At 41.7% G+C, this 22,229-nt stretch overlaps 1 long non-coding RNA gene across 3 annotated transcripts in view; it reads left to right on the top strand.

Moving 5' to 3' along the window:
* LOC126184937 (uncharacterized) overlaps window positions 1-21,425 on the top strand; it is a 33,684-nt gene extending 12,259 nt beyond the window's left edge. For 2 of the 3 annotated variants that reach the window (XR_007536909.1, XR_007536910.1), the window contains exons 4-5: window positions 20,304-20,470; window positions 20,558-21,425. This is a non-coding gene — a long non-coding RNA (uncharacterized LOC126184937). The remainder of the gene's footprint in view (window positions 1-20,303; window positions 20,471-20,557) is intronic. The other variant, XR_007536908.1, reaches the window with a different exon arrangement.
* The last annotated feature ends 804 nt before the right edge of the window (window positions 21,426-22,229 follow it).

Raw genomic sequence — 22,229 nt, 5'->3', positions numbered from 1 at the left:
TACTGCTGATAGTCTTGTGTTCCTCGAGTCTGCCATCCAAACAGACTTTTCCAGATGCCAACACCTGGTTGCAGTCTTTTTTTTATTTACACAAAGCGTATGACACGACCTGGTGACGACATATCCTTGCCACATTATACGAGTGGAGTCTCAGAGGCCCACTCCAGATTTTTACCAAAAATTTCCTGTCTCTTTGTACTTTCTCTGTCCAAGTTGGTGCCTCCCATAGTTCGCCCCCATATCCAGGAGACTGGGGTCCAGCAGGGCTCCATATTTAGTGTCTCTCTATTTTTAGTGGCCATTAATGGTCTAGCAGCAGCCGTAGGACTGTCCGTCTAACCGTCTCTGTATGCAGACGACTTCTGCATATTTCATACTGCTCCACTGGTACTGGTGTTGCTGAGTTGCACCTACAGGGCGCCATCCACAAATCACAGTCATGGGCTCTAGCTCACAGTTTCCAGTTTTGGCTGCACAGTCGTGTGTTATGCACTTCTGTCGGCATCATGCCGTTCATCCGGAATCAGAACTTTACTTTAATGATGAATCACTCTCTGTAGTGGAGACATATTGATTCTTGGAACTGGTTTTTGATGCCCAGTTGACTTGGCTTCCTCACCTCCGTCAGCTTAAGCAGAAGTGCTGGCAGCACCTCATTGGCTCCGCTGCCTGAGCAACACTAATCGCTCTACACTGCTGCAGCTCTACAGAGCCCTTGTACAATCCCACCTTGACTATGCGAGTCAGGTTTATGGTTCGGCGGCACCCTTATCATTGCGTTTACTCGACCCAGTGCACCACTGTGGCGTTCGCCTAGCGACAGGAGCTTTTAGGACAAGTCCAGTGACAAACGTCGTGGTGGAGGCCTGAGTCCACTCATTGCAGGTTAGGCACGCATAATTGCTGTACAGTTATGTTGCACACATTCATAGTTCTGCGCATCCAATTTACCATCTCTTCCCGCCCACAGCTGTTCATCTCCCGCATCAGCGACCCAGGTAAGGGCTTACAATTGCAGTTCATGTGCAATACCTTCTCTCTGAATTGGAGTTTTGCCTTTACCACCTATGCTTGAGGTTCATTCATGAACACCTCCATGGTGTACAACTAGGCCGCGGCTTCACTTCGACCTTTCACATGGCCCTAAGAACTCTGTTAAACCTGGGACACTCCGCTGTTACTTCCTCTCAATTCTCGACATGTACCGGGGCCATGAAGTGGTTTACACTGATGGCTGGCTCGATGGCTGATAGTCACATTGGCTTTGCTTATGTTCATGGAGGACATATAGAATAGCACTCCTTGCCAGATGGCTACAGTGTTTTCACTGCAGAGCTAGCAGCCATATCTCGTGCTCTTGAGCACATCTGCTAATCTCCAGGTGAGTCATTTCTCCTGTGTACTGACTCCTTGAGCAGCCTACAGGCCATCTACCAGTGCTACCCTCGGCATCCTTTGTTAGCGACCATCCAGGAATGCCCTGGAATGGTCCAGTCATACAGTGGTGTTTGTCTGGGCCCCAGGTCACGTCGGAATCCCAGGAAATGAACTTGCCGACAGGCTGGCCAAACAGGCTATGCAGAAACCGCTTATGGAGATCGGCTTCTCTGAAGCTGACCATTCAGTATTACACCGCAAGGTTTTGTGGCTTTGGTAGACAGAATGGCATAACGTCAGTACACACAAGAAGCTGTGTGCCTTAAACTATGAATGTGTGGAAGACCTCTGTGCGTACCTCTCGCAGGGACTTTGTGGTTCTCTGTCAGCTCCGCATTGGCCATACGTGGCTGACACATGGTTACCTCCTCTGTCGCAAGGACCCACCTCGGTGGAGCTGTGGCTCGCAAATGATGGTCGTCCATCTCTTTCTGGACTGCCCACTTTTAGCCGCTCTGCGGCAGACTTCTAACCTTCCCAGCACCCTACCTTCGGTGTTGGGCGACAATGCCTCAACAGCAGCTTTAGTTTTACGTTTTATTCTTGAGGGTGAGTTTTATCATTTGCTCTAAGTTTTAGCACATGTCCTTTGTCCCTGTGTGTCCTCCACCCTAGTGCTTTCAGGATAGGGGTTTTAATGTGTTGCAGAGTGGCTCAATTTTCCTTTTTATCCTCATGGTCAGCCAGCCATGGTAACCCGCTTTCTTATTTTAACCTCTCCTACCAGTTTCTTGTGTCTTTGTGGCTTTCTTGTCCCCTTTTGTCCATTTAAGTGTTGCCATTCAGTTGTTGTTGTGGTTTTTCCTTTCATTGTTTTTTGTGTTGTCTCATTGTCTTTTCTCAGCCTTTTGGCATTGTTTTCTTTGGAACAAGGAATCGATGACCTCGTGGTTTGGTCCATTCCCCCTCTTTTAAACTAATCAACCAACCATCTTATCCTGGAGCAGCTTATCAAATGGGGTTTTCTTGGTTGTTTTTCCATTTTTATTAAGTCCTTCCTCTCACCAAAATATTTTAAATAATGAGTTTGATCGCGTTGAGCAGGAGAATGGTGTCCCTCAAGGCAGTGTTTTAAGTGTGACTGTCTTTACCATAGCTATTAACAGCATAGTGAAAAGTCCTGTCCTGTGTTCTTTGTTTGTGGATGAGTTCTCTCCGTTTTGCTCTTCAAGGCTGGCAACGATAACGCATCAGTTGCAACTAACTCTGCGACATTTGGATGAATGGGCACAAAAGAGTGGTTTTGAGTTTTCCTCTGAGAAGTCTGTGTGTGTTCTTTTTAACCATTCTCATTCCATTTTAAACTTTCCTGAGTTGAGGATGAGGGACACTGTCCTTATTTTTAAAGACACAGTGAGGTTTCTGGGCCCAATATTTGGCTCTAAGCTTATGTGGTTACCACACCATAAGGACCTGATAAGTATTTTAAAATGCCTGAGCCACAGTACAGGGGGGGGGGGGGGGGGGGGGGGTCAGCAGACAGGACTTGTCTGCTCTGGTTTTACATGGCATTTGCGCGATCTCAGCTCAATTATGGGTACATGGTGTATGGGTCTGTGAGACCCTTTTATTTAAAGATGTTGGACATGGTGCACCATGAAGGGATTCGGTTGGCCACTGGGGCATCCAGAACAAGCCCCATACCAAACCTTTGTGCAGAGGCTGGTTAACCGCCATTTCAAGTCAGGTGACGGCTACTTAATGTGTGCCAGGCGTATAAAACACTGTCCACACGATACACACCCACCTACCATACCGTTGCTCAGCCTCCACTGGAAAGCCTTTTTCGTAACCGGCAACAGGCATTGAGGCCCTATGGGATTCATGCACAGTTTTACCTTCTAGAGATGGTGTGGCCGGTCTTCATGTTTTACATTGTGGTGGGAGCAGATTTCCACCTTGACTTCTATGGAGGTCCAGACTTATTTTAGGCTTGAAGAATTTTAAGAAAGATCATATGTCCGACTTTACATTTCAATCTCTGTTTTTTAACATTTTAGATATACATCATGGTTTCACAATAGTGTACACGGATGGCTCCAAGCAAGGGAATTCCCATGGGTGCTCTGTCATGTTCCCCGACCATGTCAACAGGATTCGCCTTCCTGATAAATATACCATTTTCTCAGCAGAGCTCTGCATGATCCTGAAGGCAGTAGAGTAGATGTGTCATATGCGGGACAAATGGTTTCTCATTTGCTCCATTCCCTTAGTGCTTTACAATCATTACAGAACCTGTACCCAGCTGAGGAGTAGGTCCAGCTGATACATGACCAACTGTGCTTGCTCCAATGGCAGGGTAAGCAGGTGTCATTCTGCTGGGTGACAGGTCATGTAGGGATACGAGGAAATGAACAGACCAATCGGGCTGTCAAGGAGGTCTGCAGAGGACAGGATGTGACACAGTGTCCTATTCCCTTGCAGGCTGTCATTTCTGCACTACACAGGAAGTCGTGCAGTTGTGGGATGAGAAATGGCTGGCAGTGATGGCCAATAAGCTGCAGTTGGTAAAGTCAGGAACCCAGCTGTGGCATTCCTCTTACTAGTTGCTCAGGTGGGATGAAGTGACCCTCGCACATCTTAGAATTGAGCACTGCCCTCACACACACAGCTTTTTACTACAGTAAGTGGATCCCCCGTTTTGTGATGCTTGTGGCACGCATCTCTATCTGCCATATTTTGACATAGTGCATTTTATATTGTGATGCAAGGGCAGAAGCAAATATTGGTGTGGATCTGTCTTCTATTTTGGTTGATGATGAGAAGAGTGTGACTAAAGTTTTAATGTTTTGTGATGTCTCTGGACACTGGCCTAAACTTTTAGGCTGGAGGTTTGTGTTTTGCAGAGTGACTAGCTTATCTTCTTTTTTTTAATCTTGTTGTCAGCCAGCTATGTTCATCTGCCATATTGTTTTAGTTCCTTATACCACTTTCTTCTTGTGTCGTTAATGTTTTACTACTGATGCAATTCTTCATTCCGTGGTTGTGTAGGGGTACGCACATAGTTTGCCAGCTTTTGTTACCTGTGTTTTACATGCTGTTCTATCTCCCTGTTTCTTGTATTGCAGTGACACTCATCTCAATCTGCTTTTGCGCAGGCACTAAAGACCTTGCTGTCGTATGCCCATACAAACATGTCCATGTGCATACTTACACACACAACTGAGCTAGTGAGCATCAGGGTAGCCGCAAGATGAAACTATTGAGAATTATCAGGGAATTTCATGCAGCCGGGAAATATCATGAAGTTTCATAAAGTATCGAATATTTTTGCAACCACCCAATTTGCTTCTTTTTTTTTTTTTTTTTTTTTTTGTAAGTACCACAGAGAAGGGTTACCAGACCATTAATCCAACACAACGGAAAATAGGGCCTGCCAGGTAAGGTGGAAGAACACCAGTTGGGATTTACAAAACTGCTTAGTCGAGAGATGAGACACAATACAGAAACTACTTGTAGAGGAAATATGTTGTGCATCAATTCGGTAGTTTCAATAACACAATCAGAAAATATGAGAAGTAATTCAGAGAGCCAGTAAAAGCTGTATATAGCTAATAAATGGTAGGCTTTCTCCTCTACAGCCCCTTTTGTTGCCAGTCATGCAATGGATATCGACAAAGTGGTACAGGATAGGATGCTGCAGCAAAAATGATCCTCTTCTCCTCCAGCTCATCCCCACAACTGTCGGTTCCATGGTGGTCTGACGATATAGCCACATCTATCAGGGAATTACACAGGGGGCTTCGAGGCACAAGTGCCATCCTTCCATGGATAATTTAATAGCATTCATGAGATTCCAGACAAAAGTGCAGTTTTTAATAAAGGAAAGGAAGGAGGAGTGTTGGGAGCTTATGTATCATTTATGCAATCCCACACACCATCATCCAAAGTATGGACTAAGCTCCACTGCATTTGTGGCTATCCATCACCCCTGGCAGCTCCTTGTCAATGGTAACATCTGCAATGATCCCATGGTACTTGCCGAATGTTCTGTGGCTCACTTTGTAGAAGTGTCCGCTTGTAGTAATTTAGATTTTCATTTCCTGACCAGGAAACACCTTACTGAGTGCCGCCCCCTATCCTTCCAGGCACACAGCTCTCAATTGTGTAACGTCCTTATTAATGAATGGGAGCTGCGCAGCTCTTTCACAGTGTGTCAATATACAGCCCCTGGACCTGACAAAATCCACAATCAAATGCTTAAACACCTTTGTGCCAACAGCGTGCAACGTATCCTCGAAATTTTTAATTGTATTTGGTGAGAAGGAGAATTTCCATCTCAGTGGTGGGAAGGTATTATTATTCATGTCCTGAAACAAGGAATGGACCCACATATTTTAACTAACTACTGGACAGTCTCTTCGAGGAATGGGCTGTGTAAGCTATTCAAATGAATGGTCAACTGCCATCTTAGTTGGTGGGTTTCAAGCCTTTCAGTCCATCACAGATCACCTGTTTCATCTGGAATCTGCAAAGTGCAATGCTTCGGCGCATCGCCTATGTCCGATTGCTGTGTTGTTTGACCTACAGAACGCATATAATGCCACCTGTCAACATCACGTCCTGTCTACACAGTGTGAGTGGGGTTTCTGGGGCAGTTTACCCATTTTTATCCACAATTTCCTATCTCTCAGAATTCTTTAGGTCCGGATAGGTTCAACTCTCAGCAACCTATATGTACAAGAAACTGAAGTACCTATCGCCATCAGTGGCATCGTAAATGCAGTGGTCCCCACTATCTCTCCACCACTGTATGTGAATGATCTTTTCCCGTACTATGCCTTTTCATCACTGTGCGCTGCTGAGTGCCAACTTCAGGGGGCTGTTTGGAGAGTACGTGATGGGGCTTTGAGTGATGGGGCTTTGAGTCACAGCTATCAATTTTCACCTGTGAAATTATGAGTTATGCATTTTTTGCTGACTCCAGGCTGTCCACCTGCACCCAGAACTTTATCTTAGTGACCAGTTACTCAAAGTTATTGAAACTTTCTGATTCTTAGATATTTTGTTTCACAACAAGCTAGCTTAGCTGCCACATGGTCGCCGGCTCAAGGTAAGGGAACTTGGGTGAAGAAGCTAAATGCTCTCTGTTTTCATAGTAACTCCCCTTGGGATGCAGACCACACAGTTCTTCTGAGATTTTACAAAGTATTGATCTTTATCTCACTTGGACTATGGATGTGTTGCCTAGGGGTTGGCAGCACCGTCTGTGCTTAGCTTGCTGGACATCGTTCACCACACTGGTGTGTGGTTGGCAACAGTGAGTGGCTTTCTGTATGAGCCCTGTTAATAGCCTCTTGGCGGAAGTGGGTCTCCCACTGCTGCGGGTTGCATGAAAGCAAATTCTGGCGAATTACACAGTCACAATCCGTCACATGCCTACTCACCCATGTCACTCACCTCTGTTCCACAAACAACAATTCAGACTGTTTGCACACTGCCCAAAACTGCGTGGACTAGCTGGGATCCAAGTCGATGCTCTTCTAAAGGACCTTAAACAGCCTCCTTTAGTCTGAGTTCCTAGGGCTCCCACTCAGCACCTACCCCCCACCCCACCTCCATGGTCTGTACTCTGTCCTGTAATATGGATGGACCTCTTTTGTGGCCCCAAGAAGGATGCTGATCCTACCCTCCTCCTACATCTGTTTTGTTCGTTTCTCCATGGTTGTTCTAATTCAGTATGCCTCTACGCAGACAGATCTAAAGTCAACAATGGGGTTTGTTAAGCTTTGCACGTGCAAGAAGCTATGAGAAGTGCTGCAGAGTTGGTTGCCATATCTCAGGCTCTATGATATGTCAGATTCCTTGCCACAGTGAACTTTCTGATCTGTAGCAACTCCATATCCAAATGCTATCCCAAAAAATCTTTTGTTTGCCAACATCCAGGACCTACTGGTTGACCTCTGCAACTCTGGAAAGACAGTGACCTTCATCTGGACACCGAGCCACATAGGCGTTCCAGGAAATGAATTTTCTGATCATCTCATTAAAGATACCACTACAGGAGATCAATTTGACATGAGAATATCATGCCAAGACTTAAGATAACAACCTCGATGCATATTTTGAGGCTCTGGTAATTGGAATGGCAGGCTACTATGACCCAAAACAAGTTACGAGAGCGATTAAGGGGTCCACTGTGGTATAGCATCCATCTTTCCAGACCTCTCTGAAAGATGCCATTGTCTTGGGTGCCCACATGAGGCTCACCTGCAAGTACCTTCTGCACCTGTAGTCTACTGACGGTAACACATGGTCTCATTGAGTGTGCCATGCTGGCTGATCTGTGGCACGCTCTCAGCTTGCCTACCTCACTACCTTAAATGCTTGCAGATAACAAGACAAACACTACCAGAGTGTTGAATTTCCTGAGGGAAGAAAGTGAATTTTACACTAAACTATAAACTCCCCCACTTTCAGTGTTGGGACGGTTGTGGGGGGGGGGGGGGGGGGGAGCCCTTGCAATGGAACCCCCATGTGACAGCAAGTTACCTTCTTGCACCCTCACCTTGTTGGGCCTTTAGATGCACTTGTTCATGATGCTGCATAGCTTATCTCAATTTTCTTTTACCTATCATGTTACAACTACTGTCATGCCCTTTTTTTAAACACCATGACTTGCGTATAAAGTTAGAGCAGCAAAGTCCCCACAATTTTCACTTTTTACCTTTTAACGTGTTTCTCTCATGAAATGGAGGGACTGATGACCCAGTAGTTTAGCCCCTTTAAACACACAATCATCAATCGGCATACAACCAGGCAGTCAGTGCTGTTGTAGTTGTGCTTTTTACACCAGCCATGTGCAAGGTTGTTCATTAGTTTTCTATTCCTCTAAGGGCATGCTCTTAGCACAATGAGAATGGCAATCAGAGATCCCAAGCTGGTCCTGGTATTCCCTTCAGATTCGCTTTCGTACTATGACCCATCTGCCTTCTATCATCTTGCTGTCTCCCCCCCCCCCCCCTCCCCACACACACACACACACACCCTACCTCAGGTGTACACTGGGCATTATGCTGCTTCAGCACCAACATATATCATACACACTCACTCTGAGACTTAAGTTAGAGGATTCCACTAAGAGTACTGTTTTCTCCTGTTTTTTGTTCCATGCTTCTTGTCCAGTCAGCAATGGTATAGGTTTAAATATGCTTTCTTTCTTGGCTCCAGCCATGTCCCGTACAAACTGTTGTAGAGATATATTATACACTACTAAATTTTGTAGTCTTGGAGTCTTCTGAACTCAAGTTGGGCCCAATGATGTGGTTTACTTAGGGCACTCCAAGCCTGAACAGTTGATCACAATTAAGTTACCAGCAAATTTTATGCTTGCTTTCCATTCTCCGGCTCACACGAATATCCGTGTACCCCTTGTGTCTTTTTGACAATTGCACTATAGTCTGCATAATTTGTACTACCAATCGTTTTGAAAGGCATATATACTTTTACCTACCTGCCAAATAGTCCCACTATATGACATGCAAATTATAAAATTAAACTCGCCCTTGTAACGAGGTTAACTCGTGCACCACTGTCCCTCTTCTCATTGATTCCTCTTCCATCTGATTGGGTCTCTCTTAAAAGTTGGCTCATGTGCCTCAACTCCTGGTGATTGTACAGTTGTGTACTTCGTCTTAAGGTCCCTACATTCTTTCATAGGAAGTTTCGAAATGGACAAAGCAAAACCCGCACCAAAATAGAAAACAGGATAATAATAATAATAATAATAATAATAATAATAATAAATCCCGTGGAGGCCCGGGAAAAGAATAGGCCTCCGGTATGTTCTGCCAGTCGTAAAAGGCGACGAAAAGAACAAACCACTAATAGGGCTAACCCCCCTTTTAGTGTGATTACTTGGTTCAGGACAGAACTAAAGAAGCCTCGGACAAGCGCCGTCATGGTCGGGGACGACGCTTGAACCCTATGCCCGCCCACAATGGTAACGACACTGCTAGCCAACTGGAAAATGATTTAAATCCGAATAGAGGTGTTTTGCAGGATATGCTTCCTGCAACCACCCTAGAAGGAAAACAAAGACAGAGGATGAGATGGTCAGATGAAGTTAGTCGACACCTCATGTTCTGTTATTACCAAGCAACAAACCTAGGAACCAACACAACTGGATACAGATCACAAGTATACACAACATTTATTACCAGATACCCGGAATTAAAATTTTTAACAGAACAACGACTAGCTGATCAGATCCGTGTAATAATCAAAAATAACAGGATACCCCAGTCAGAATTAGAAAACATCAAACAACAAGTACAACAAATACTGGAACAAAATAATGTACAATCAGAAGAAGAAGAAAACACAGTAATGGACTCAAACATCCCAGAGCAAACAAACAAAGACCAACACGCATCAATTAAACAATCAGAGGAAAACAAAATCTTAACACAGCCACCAGAACAAGCACAAATAGAACACGAAGACACACACGTGTTGGATATAGAAGAGAAATTTCAGCTGACATATATAGAATACAAAGACACAAATACAGACATTAGACCATTCTTGCATAGACCGCCAAATAACCCACAAGTCGAAACAACAATAAAAACTATCAACACAATCATACACAACAAAATAAATGAAAACACAACTATGGAAGAGTTACAACTACTGGTTTATATAGGAGCACTCGCTACACTAAATATACACACTAGGCAGAGATCAGAACAAACCAACACACATAAGAAACCCACAAAACCAGCATGGCAACACAGGCTACAGATCAGAATAGAAAAACTGAGAAAAGACATCGGACAGCTAACACAATTTATAAGAAATGAAATATCAGGCAAAAAACGAAAAAGGTTAGGTAAAATCTCACAACAAGAAGCAATAGAGCAATTAGATGAAAAAAAGCAGAAATTGCAAGCATTGGCCAAACGACTTAGAAGATACAAAAAAAGTGAAAATAGAAGGAAACAAAACCAAACATTCAACACAAACTAAAAGAGATTTTACCAAACAATGGATAACACACACATTAAAATAGACAATCCACCAAACATAACAGACATGGAACACTTCTGGAGCAGCATATGGTCAAACCCGGTACAACATAACAGGCATGCACGGTGGATACAAGCAGAAACAGACACATACAAGATGATACCACAAATGCCTGAAGTGATAATTTTGCAACATGAAGTCACCCGAGCAATTAATTCTACACACAATTGGAAAGCCCCTGGAAATGATAAAATAGCAAATTACTGGCTAAAGAAGTTCACCTCAACACATTCACATCTAACTAAGTTATTTAACAGTTACATTGCAGACCCATACACATTCCCTGATACACTTGCACATGGAATAACCTATCTGAAACCTAAAGATCAAGCAGACACGGCAAACCCAGCTAAATATCGCCCCATAACATGCCTACCAACAATATACAAAATATTAACTTCAGTCATCACACAGAAATTAATGACACATACAACACAGAACAAAATTATAAATGAAGAACAAAAAGGCTGCTGCAAAGGAGCACGAGGATGTAAAGAGCAACTGATAATTGATACAGAGGTGACATATCAAGCTAAAACTAAACAAAGGTCCCTACACTACGCATACATTGATTATCAAAAAGCCTTTGATAGTGTACCCCACTCATGGTTACTACAGATATTGGAAATATACAAAGTAGATCCTAAATTGATACAGTTTCTAAACACAGTAATGAAAAACTGGAAAACCACACTTAATATCCAAACAAATTCAGATAACATCACATCACAGCCAATACAGATTAAGCGTGGAATATACCAAGGAGACTCATTAAGTCCTTTCTGGTTCTGTCTTGCTCTGAACCCACTATCCAACATGCTAAATAATACAAATTATGGATACAATATTACTGGAACATACCCACACAAAATCACACATTTGCTATACATGGATGATCTAAAACTACTGGCAGCAACAAATCAACAACTCAACCAATTACTAAAGATAACAGAAGTATTCAGCAATGATATAAATATGGCTTTTGGAACAGACAAATGTAAGAAAAATAGCATAGTCAAGGGCAAACACACTAAACAAAAAGATTACATATTGGATAACCATAGCGACTGCATAGAAGCGATGGAAAAAACAGATGCCTATAAATACCTAGGATACAGACAAAAAATAGGAATAGATAATACAAATATTAAAGAAGAACTAAAAGAAAAATATAGACAAAGACTAACAAAAATACTGAAAACAGAATTGACAGCAAGAAACAAGACAAAAGCTATAAATACTTATGCTATACCAGTATTGACCTACTCATTTGGAGTAGTGAAATGGAGTGACACAGACCTAGAAGCACTCAATACACTTACACGATCACAATGCCACAAATATAGAATACATCACATACATTCAGCAACAGAAAGATTCACATTAAGCAGAAAGGAAGGTGGAAGGGGATTTATCGACATAAAAAACCTACATTATGGACAGGTAGACAATTTAAGAAAATTCTTTCTAGAACGAGCAGAAACTAGCAAAATACACAAAGCAATCACTCATATAAATACATCAGCTACACCATTGCAATTTCATAACCACTTCTACAACCCTTTAGATCACATAACATCAACAGATACAAAGAAAGTAAATTGGAAAAAGAAAACACTACACGGCAAGCACCCGTATCATCTAACACAGCCACACATCGATCAAGACGCATCCAACACATGGCTAAGAAAAGGCAATATATACAGTGAGACAGAAGGATTCATGATCGCAATACAGGATCAAACAATAAACACCAGATATTACAGCAAGCATATTATTAAAGATCCCAATACCACAACAGATAAATGCAGATTTTGCAAACAACAAATAGAAACAGTAGATCACATCACAAGCGGATGTACAATACTAGCAAATACAGAATACCCCAGAAGACATGACAATGTAGCAAAAATAATACATCAACAACTTGCCATAAAACATAAACTAATAAAACAACAAGTTCCCACATACAAGTATGCACCACAAAATGTACTGGAGAATGATGAATACAAATTATACTGGAACAGAACGATTATAACAGATAAAACAACACCACATAACAAACCTGACATCATACTCACCAATAAAAAGAAGAAATTAACACAACTAATTGAAATATCCATACCCAACACAACAAATATACAGAAGAAAACAGGAGAAAAAATTGAAAAATACATCCAACTGGCTGAGGAAGTCAAGGACATGTGGCATCAGGATAAAGTCGACATCATCCCAATTATACTATCAACTACAGGAGTCATACCTCACAATATTCACCAGTACATCAATGCAATACAGCTACATCCAAACATATATATACAACTACAAAAATCTGTAATTATTGATACATGTTCAATTACCCGAAAGTTCCTAAATGCCATATAACATATACCATACAGTTACAAGGAAGTCACGCTTGACCGAGGTCCGCGTCACGTTCCATTTTTAACCAGACTTAAGTCTGAGAAAAAAAAAGTCAAAAATAATAATAATAAGCACTGTTGCATAGCTCTGCTATTAACACCCAAACCTAGCATTTAGGCATTTCTGGAACTTAAAACTTATTTACCAAATAAACCCACCGATCCCCAACAGTTATCATAGATGATTTCTGAGGGGTAAAAAACGGGACTCCTTATCCACAAATTGCCAGTGCCCATGACCATTCCAAACCCACTGAAATACTTGGACTTGTGAGCTTTTGCAATTGACCAGTAATAAAGCATTAACTCTCCTTCTTTGTTGATGACATGTTTCAAACCAGTTGCTCTACTGTTTTCAAAAGTCTTGAGCAATGCTATCCCACAATTGTTGCTCTACTTGCACACAATGTAATTTACACCAAGCTTCACCAACTAAACCTGCTTCCACAAGCAGCAAGGTCCTAAACTTTACATCCCCTTACACTTACATTCACACTTACGTGTGCATTTACACTGCTGGTCCTTTTTTATTGCAAAGGTTGTGAATTTATTTTGGAGGATTGTCAGCTAGGATTCATATGATACGCATGTTTGTTTATATGTTATTGGCTCCACTACTTTCTACCATTGTCCATCGGTGTGACAGTACCTCCTGTTTGACCAAAGCTGCACTACCATTTCAAACTCTATTACAAGCTTGCCGGTTTGTTTTAGGATTCAGGGTTATAAGCACCCACCAGTGTCCAGTCGATTTCGGCGACCAATCACCCCAGTCATAAGACAAACAACTTCAGATGTTATGTTATGCATTCAACTGCATAAGTGCTGATTTGTATGGTGCATAAGCGTGTGTGACTCGTGCCTCCTCTACTGCTCTCTTTAGCTGACTCGACTTTCCACCACCATACTACAAATAAAGTTCAACTCAGGAACATTGTTGCTAATTGAATCTTTCACATGGCACAACAGCATACTGTTACTGCTGCCGTTGCTACAAGTCATGAAACAGCACACAGGTTACTACCATACTTTGTCTGCTGCCGGCTTACAGTATTCTGTCAATTCCTGACTTCAAAAGTGTGAAGAGATTTGTTCGCCCCTTTCCAACACGGTGTGTTCCTACTGTTTAGTTAGATGGGACTTGGGCTGCCTAGCACTGCCACTGGGACACTTCATATTGGTGCTAATCATGTTTTCTGAGGTATTCAGAGTTGTTGTGCCTTCTTCAACCATCACTAGTATTTGAAATGAGGTGCTGTATTATGTTTGTTCTCCCAATTTGTATTGCAGATGCTCTGCTCCTTCAAGACCACCTGTCATTGTCAGGAATAATGTTCAAACAGTTGCACAACTTGTTCTACAGTTCTCACCGGATTGCCATATTAACTAACTTAAGCTTTTCTACACTGAAAGAAGTAGTAGTGTTGCAGTGGATTACCAGTCAGTTAATAGCATGTGAGCCTCTTATAAAGAGTTCAGGCTGAAGCGGAACACTTCGTACTCTGCGATATTAACCAGGTACTTGTCACTACCCAAGAGTAACTGCCAAGTATTTCAGATGCTCTACCCCTCTGTCGCATCAAGCGAGCCTGGTTCAATGCAGGCAGAGCTAAAGACATTGTTCACTACCCCCGAACAAGCTGATGCTGATCATTGGAGTAAAGCTCTCCAGTGGGCTACTCTTTTATTGCTCAAAATCATGAGACCCATGTCCACCAGCATGTGTGCCTGCTGATAAGCCTTCTGGCCACTACCAGACAAATCCTGAGTGTAGCTACTGAGCTGGTGCAACAATGTGAGGAACTTGGTAACTCGATCCAACATGAAATAGTCACCATATATGTGGTGTTAAGGAACCTAACTACCACCATGGGAGTAACAAAAGTGTTACATATCCTGCTGTACAATATACATGTGATCCAGTTACATCTTAAATACATTGCATTCTGTCATTCAGATGGGATTACAACAGAGGCTCAGCCCTAACCTTCTGCCTGCCAAAACCTTTTTACAAACATTAACAAACATTTCCTTTCATTTGTAGGGCTCTACCCCACATGGGAATCAGCTCTGCTGTACTACAAAACAGCTGCTAGGGTACAACTGTCACGTTCCATAGATTCGCTAAATGTGCAAGTCTCACTGCCTGCTACTTCCGCAAAATGTTAATTCAAATGTTACTGTCTTCATCCTTTCCCAGTTGCATGGGCAGCTGCCCAAGAACACATCCTCTGACAAACCAAGTACATTGTAATTGTTAGTAAAGACTGCGAGATGCACTCACCTGTGCCGCTTAATACATTTATATCTTGCTTTCACACTAATTAAGAGATGTGCTGACCCTGTCCCTTAACACTGGGTAAATAACTATGAAATTGCACTGCTTGTAAAGAAAACTGAAGTACCTCCTTGCCCTTGTGCCGTCGTTGTGATACACAAACTATGGTCCGTCGCTGTTGGTAAAAATTTACTGTATTTTGGGCTACAACCCACTAAAGTGGTCTTACTTTGCTATAATCATGCATTTGTGTCTCAGACTTATTGGGTTACTTTCGCTGTTTATAGACTCCTGTTTAACATTTCCACCTGTGCCATGATCACATTCATCACCAAACTGTCTGTCCATCTGATATATGCACATGATGCTAGAATTAAGTCTTCTCTGCTTTATGTGCCTGAAGCCCCCTAGTGCTACCTCACCTTGACAGCCTGCCTGTGTTGCCAAATAATACCAAGACTTGTGTGTTGGATTCTATCAGTGACTAATTAGCTCAGGAGCAAGAACAAATTACTCTTGACTATGCGTCAGCCCATATTAATGACTGGAACACTAGGGATTACATACACCGAGTAGTCATTCCTAGTGGTACATCTGTTGCTCCAATGTTGATCATTGTGTGTTTTGTTATATGGGCCCTATATATCCAAGATTGCTGTGAATGTTGTGGAATGCAGCCTCAAGCAATACCTATACAGCAGCCATCTGGTGAATATCAGGAGTGGAGTATTTAGGAACACGGATCTTTTCAGACATGCCCCCTTCCCCCCCCTCCCTAGTTTCAGCTTTAGAAATTAAGTATTTACGACAGGTGGTTACTTTTCTCTGAAATGAAATACTTGCATTTTTATGCACTTTATACTGATTAATTGTTGTAACTAAATGCAGTGGAATGTATTAATACAGGGATGCTTTTCTGTTCTTGATGAACCTCCACTGGGATAGTATCCTATCCTAGGAGTAGAATTCAGTTACTAACTACAAATGTTGTATACCATTCTGATGTAAAAAACTAAGAGCGCTTAAGGTATGTAGGTTTATAAACATCTGTCACTGATTCCATAACTTCTCATGTGGATACTGTTACTACAAACGCTCTTTGCTACAATTATCTATAGCCCCCTCCCCCCATACTGATACCTCCTCTTGAGACCCCACTGATTTGCCACATTATTGAGTGTTACAGTCCCCTGCCACCTGCAAAGCCACATCGCCATGCCTGACAGCTTTACTATAGCAGCATCAGTGCTGTTGGTTGCCGCCACAGCCCCATCGTCCCACTCGGGCATTGACAGTGCGACGGTAAGCCATTGTCCGTCTGCTGTCTCAGTGCTGCCTCATCCACCTTCACCACCTTAGCACTATCTCCTCTTTAATGATGTCTCATCAGCACAACACAAAGAGCCACCTTCTTCTCTGTTTTACAAAACACATGTAAGGTATAACTGTATACACATGGCTCATTTCACAACATAATTTGTGTACACCAATCTCTAACGATAAATCAGCATTACCCTACCCCTTTAGTCATTTAAAAAGAATTTTGTTCGAGCATTCTCTAGTAGAGTAAGTCTTCTAGTAAATGTCGGCAATCTGTACAAAGGAGCCCATAACCTTTTGCAACTAACTAACGTTAGTACATTCATTTTGACCCATAAAACAGCTATTGCGGTAAGGTCAGTGGTGTGTGTGGTGAGCAGTCAGACTGAGCAGAATATGTAAAGGATTGAGGAAATTTTTTCAAAATTTTTGTTCCATTCTGTTTTACAATGCTGGTATAATGGCCCATGATGAAACAGTGGCTGGAGCTGGGCTGGTGCATACAGAGTGTTACTCGATGTGCCCCTGCTTGTGCTAGGTTCATGTGGGTAGCATTTCCACAGTGGATACTGCTGGTGTGGGACACTATCCCAGAGGCATTGCTGACCTAAAGGTGCCCTCTACCAGCCAGTAGGAAAGCTGGAAATCATTACAAGGGGTGTTGTGGAGCAGGCCAGTGAGAGTTCTCCAAAGACATCGTTGCTCTCTCGCCTACATGCTCTCCTCCCAGCTATGTGTTTCTTAGCTCCTCTCCTAGGGCAGCATGCCCTCAGTCTGGCTGCGGCAGCCTCCCGACACGTCACCTGTATCCTGTAACATTGGACTTGGAGACAATAAACTCCAGATGTGGCAGCTAAATTTTCTAGGTATGACTTTCATCTCAAGAAATTTAACACACTAGGGTGCACACATCCAGCCTTCATCCTAACTCTGCAGAAGTTGTCCAGAAGCAGTTTCAATTCAGATTTAAAATTTGTTGTGTTACCAGTCAGATACTTTGTTAGTTGGCAAATAATAGAAAATGTTGAGGACTGTTGGTGAACACTTTCCTCACTTTCACTGGTGACTGAGGAACAGGTATGAGGGAGAGAGTTGTTGATTGTATGCAACATTCCACATACTTAAGCAAGCAGTAGGTGCACATGTGTGTGCAACACACACACACACACACACACACACACACACACACACACACACACACACACACACACAGTGCAGATGGTTCACCACATACTTCCAGGTTGTTGTTTTGTTGTTGTCATTAGTGGCAGTGGGAAGGATGTTAGTAAGGGTGGCCATTAAGGTAACAGTTGGATCTCCCATACTCGTGCATCCTTTTGTGCCTGGGAAAGCTGTGTGGTGCCTAAAAATCCGTGAGCATTTTGAGCACATTGGTGCCAAGAAACAATTGCATTTGCCTGACTCCTAGCCCTTGCCACTTGACACACCAAAACATCAATTGTAATGTTATTTTAGTTAAAGTATTATGTGGTTGTGAAAAATTGGTTTAAGCTGAACAATGGTTTGCACTGTCGCAATATAAGACACAATTTTTTTTTGTGTAAACTTTGCATTCTTGTCTAGGGTTTACAGCAGAGCAGTATGTATGTAAGATATGTTATAATGTCTTACTTTACGTAAGTCTGTTGTCCACAATACCCACTACTCATCCTGACCCAAAGATAGTAATTACAGAAAGATTTAATAATATTACAGTGTGTGTGTGTGTGTGTGTGTGTGTGTGTGTGTGTGTTTTTTTTTTTTTTTTTTTTTTATTTCTCTCTATGTGGAAACACTGCAATAGTTTTGAGAAAAGTTTAATGGCCCACCGACTAACGATTATATGTCCAAGGCTAACATTTTTTGACTGAGTTGCTTACATTTATTCAAAGATGAAGATATGCAAAGTTTGAAACTAAAATATTTTGTGATTGAATCTGCATGGCATGTATATCCTAGTCATTTAGTTGAAATTTGTGTACCTTGTATACCACCTCCAACCCCTCCCCCTTTAAAAACTTACAGCTATAAGCTGGGTTAATGATCTCCCTAAATTTTATAGGTTTGTGAAATCAAACTAGCTGATGTGCAGTGCAAAAGTGATAAACAGTTACTTCATAACACTTATTTACAGGCACCATTTTAGATTTGCTAGAAGAAGACTTACACTTGTACTGATGTAGAGTATTTAACTTTTCATAGAATAGGCAGCTGTGGGTGTCCATAATAATGGAGGAAAGCTTCCTAACAGAGCACTAAACAGAAAATGTGGTTAACCATACAACAGTGTATATGAGGAGTGCACATAAAAAATAATGTTCAGTGCCACATGAATTGTTTTTATTTCATGGAGTTAACAAATCATGGGAGAATTCAGTCTGTTTTAAAAAGATTTCTCTGTCATATAGAAGATATGCATTTGGGGGTAACTGTCAGTACAAAAGTTATTTGTCAGGCAAAGTCAACTTATTAAAACATGAGATAAAATCTACCTCAGTGTTAGTGGCGAACTTGCGTATTTCATGCAGCAATGTTCCCAGTCCTCACTGTGAGGTTTGATGGGAAGCAGGGCTGCCACAGGTGACTTAGATGCTACTTTTTGTGACTATTTTTTTTTATCGAAAGTGACTATTGCAACTATTTTTAATAGAAAGTGCCAAAAGTACAACTATTTTGGAGAACCAAGTGACTAATTATTATCTTTATTCAGGGATAATATTGGTGTATAGTTAGTTTCTCCTTAGATATAATTTCACAGAGGTTCAAACTACTTAGTGGTATGGCATCATCTTGTAATATCTGTGGCTGTAATAACTTATATGCAGTGATATCTGGTATCAGAGATCACTGTTAGTATGCCACACTTCGTGTTCTACATGAAGTGGCTGCACGGCCAGTATGTTTACCAAGTACCAATCACTGCAAGTAAGGTGCCCCTCTTCCTACCATATTTTGCAAGTGCTGAGGTTAGGTGGGAAGTAGTACAACAGAAATTTTCTTATGTGGTTGGATGTATGATATTGTAATCAAATAAAGGTTGGCCTTCATTAAAGATGTAAAAGTGGAAATACCTAATTCATATGTTGACATAATGTGTTTAGGCATCCACTGTCAGTTTTTTTTCTTTTAGAGGCAGAAAAAAGGGGGAAGGAATTTATAATATCCTCCTTGAGTTGGTTAGGACAACAGCTGGCCTTGGGCATCTATTTTCTTCATGGTGCAAAGAGATTGATGAAAGAGACATGTTTTTTGTTATTTGTAACAAAAAAATTAATTGTGAAACAAACAGTTTCCCAGCTTTCACACAGCATGTTCCTACAAATGCGCACAAGGAAAACACAAAAGTCAAGTTGACAGCAAACAGTGTGTGTAAAATACAGCTCAGAAAATTACAGCCACAAGAGAAAATTTAAAAAAACCAATAATGGGAAAGCAAACACTCCTGTAACATCATTAGAGCTGTTTAATTTAAAAGAGGAAATCACAAAATCTGAACTCACTTTGCACAATGATACTAATTCCGCATAACACGGCTGCCACTGTCAATGATGACTTAAAAATTGTTTTTACTGCAGTGTCCCTTGACACCATTTCACAGGATTTTCAGTCACATCAAACAAAGCTGACATATATCATAACAGAGGTACTGGCACCATATTGTCATGAGAAATATTTAGATGACAGAAAATCTTATTTTTCAATATTACACTGGTGTCCAAAATTAAAGCAACAAACTGCTATTTCCCCATCCTGTCTCTAATTCATGATACAATAATACAAACTGTCAACCAGATGTCCATACAATTGTGTTCTAGGTGGAAGATGGCATTCTGGTCAATAGACAACCATGCCAATGGTGACATCAGGGCACCTATGAAACGAGGTAATGTTTGCCGGGTAGCCCCATATCCACAATCTCTGTGTATACAAGTCACAGACAGTGCAGTATGGCTCAGAGAAGATGCCTAAAATACTCACTGAGGTGAGGGCTATAGAAGGAAAGGAAGTAGGACAGTAACAAAATGGTGTGGCCTGATGGCTTAATGTGAATCGTTTTGTCGTTTTTCAGATGTATCCTGAAGACCAGGGCAGGGCCGACCACGTGTGACGTCAGAAGAGCGGACTGTTGTTTGGCTTTAAGGGCACAACAGTATCATCTTAGTACTGCACAGCGACTGGCATGTGAGTTCGCACCATCCACTGGACGTGTTGTAGCAAGGAAAACATTGTGCGGAAGTCTTCGGCAGAGTAGCCTTTGTCAGAGACCTACTGTACGTCTACCTCTTACGCATCTTCACAGAAGGGAACGTCTAGAGTGGCATCAACAACATGCCATGTGGACGGTAGAACAAGGGAGCAATGTTGTTCACACAGATAAGTCCCACTTTAGTCTGGTGAGTGCTTCACAATGGAGTCACATCTGAAGGGAACATGGAACACTATTTCGGGACCCAAACATTGTGGAAAGAGACCGATATCGAGGATCCATAATGGTGTGGGCAGGGATTGTTGACCACTCGAACACCTCTTCATGAAACTGTGCAGGGGAATTGGAAAGGTTTAACTTGACACCTGTCAGGTATCATGATGAGATCTTGGGACCTTACCTGTGGTTGTTGTGAGGTGCTGTGGGCCTAGACTTCGTATTGTTGGGCTGTAATGCTTGACCTCATAGAGCACAGATGGTTTATATTTTTTGGGAATGGAAGGTATTGCACACATGGTGTGGCCTGCTTGCTCTCCCAATTTGAATTCCATAGAACATGTCTGGGATACACTAAGGAGACTGCGTCTGCTGATACCTTGCCTTAATAAACAAATCGAAGAGTGGTAGATGCAATTATGAAGAAAGACTTGGGATTTTATGTCTAATAAATATTAATTGTATGTGTGTAAATTGGTTGTAATAGTACACAATAAATTTTTAAGTACTAAGATTGTTACTATTTTTGCAACTATTTTTATGCTACTAGAACTACTTTTTTTACTGTAATCACTCTGTGGCAGCCCTGGGAAGTACAGAGGATGTCACCTGCTGGTTTTACACAGATAATGAGAGAGCAGCATACAAGTGATGTTTCGAAGCAATATTGTCACAGTCTCACTTCAGTGTATCACCTACAAAATCGTAACACATTCAGACAAAAGCCATGGTATTGGGTTACAATGTAATTACAACATTGTAACGTGTGAAATATGGGGAAGTAACAAATATGTGACAAAGATTATTAATATACTTTTTGTGAGTAAGGTTGTCATATTCCAACCAAATCCAGGGGTTGGGCTACGCTACAGATCAGTCTGTCACCACTCACAGCCAAACTCGCATTTCAACTTAATGACTACCTTATAATTCATATCATACTCTAGGAAAAAAATCAAATATTTGACAGCAACAAAGGCAAAAATAATTTGTATTCTGATGCTAGACCTTAATTTTCTCTCCTCTCATTGATTACGTGGAAGTATCATCCCATTGCTATGTGAAACTGACAAATTGCCACACACTTGAGTAGTAGAGAAGCTGGGACTGTTGTTGACCCTGTTCCGGACTTCAGCCAAATTATGAATGGGGGTTACATACCCACACACAATACTGATATGCAAATTTTACTATGAAATTTGGAAGTATACTACCTAGTAATGGTGAGAGTTCGTTGAGGTAAAGACAGTAAGTGAATTTACCCAGTTCCAAGTACAGGGAACCACTCACTACATTTAAGTAACTCCACGGTTCAAAA

The sequence above is a fragment of the Schistocerca cancellata genome, chromosome 4, assembly GCF_023864275.1.
Source record: "Schistocerca cancellata isolate TAMUIC-IGC-003103 chromosome 4, iqSchCanc2.1, whole genome shotgun sequence".
Taxonomy (NCBI): domain Eukaryota; kingdom Metazoa; phylum Arthropoda; class Insecta; order Orthoptera; family Acrididae; genus Schistocerca; species Schistocerca cancellata.
This window is presented reverse-complemented; position numbering and strand designations above follow the sequence as displayed.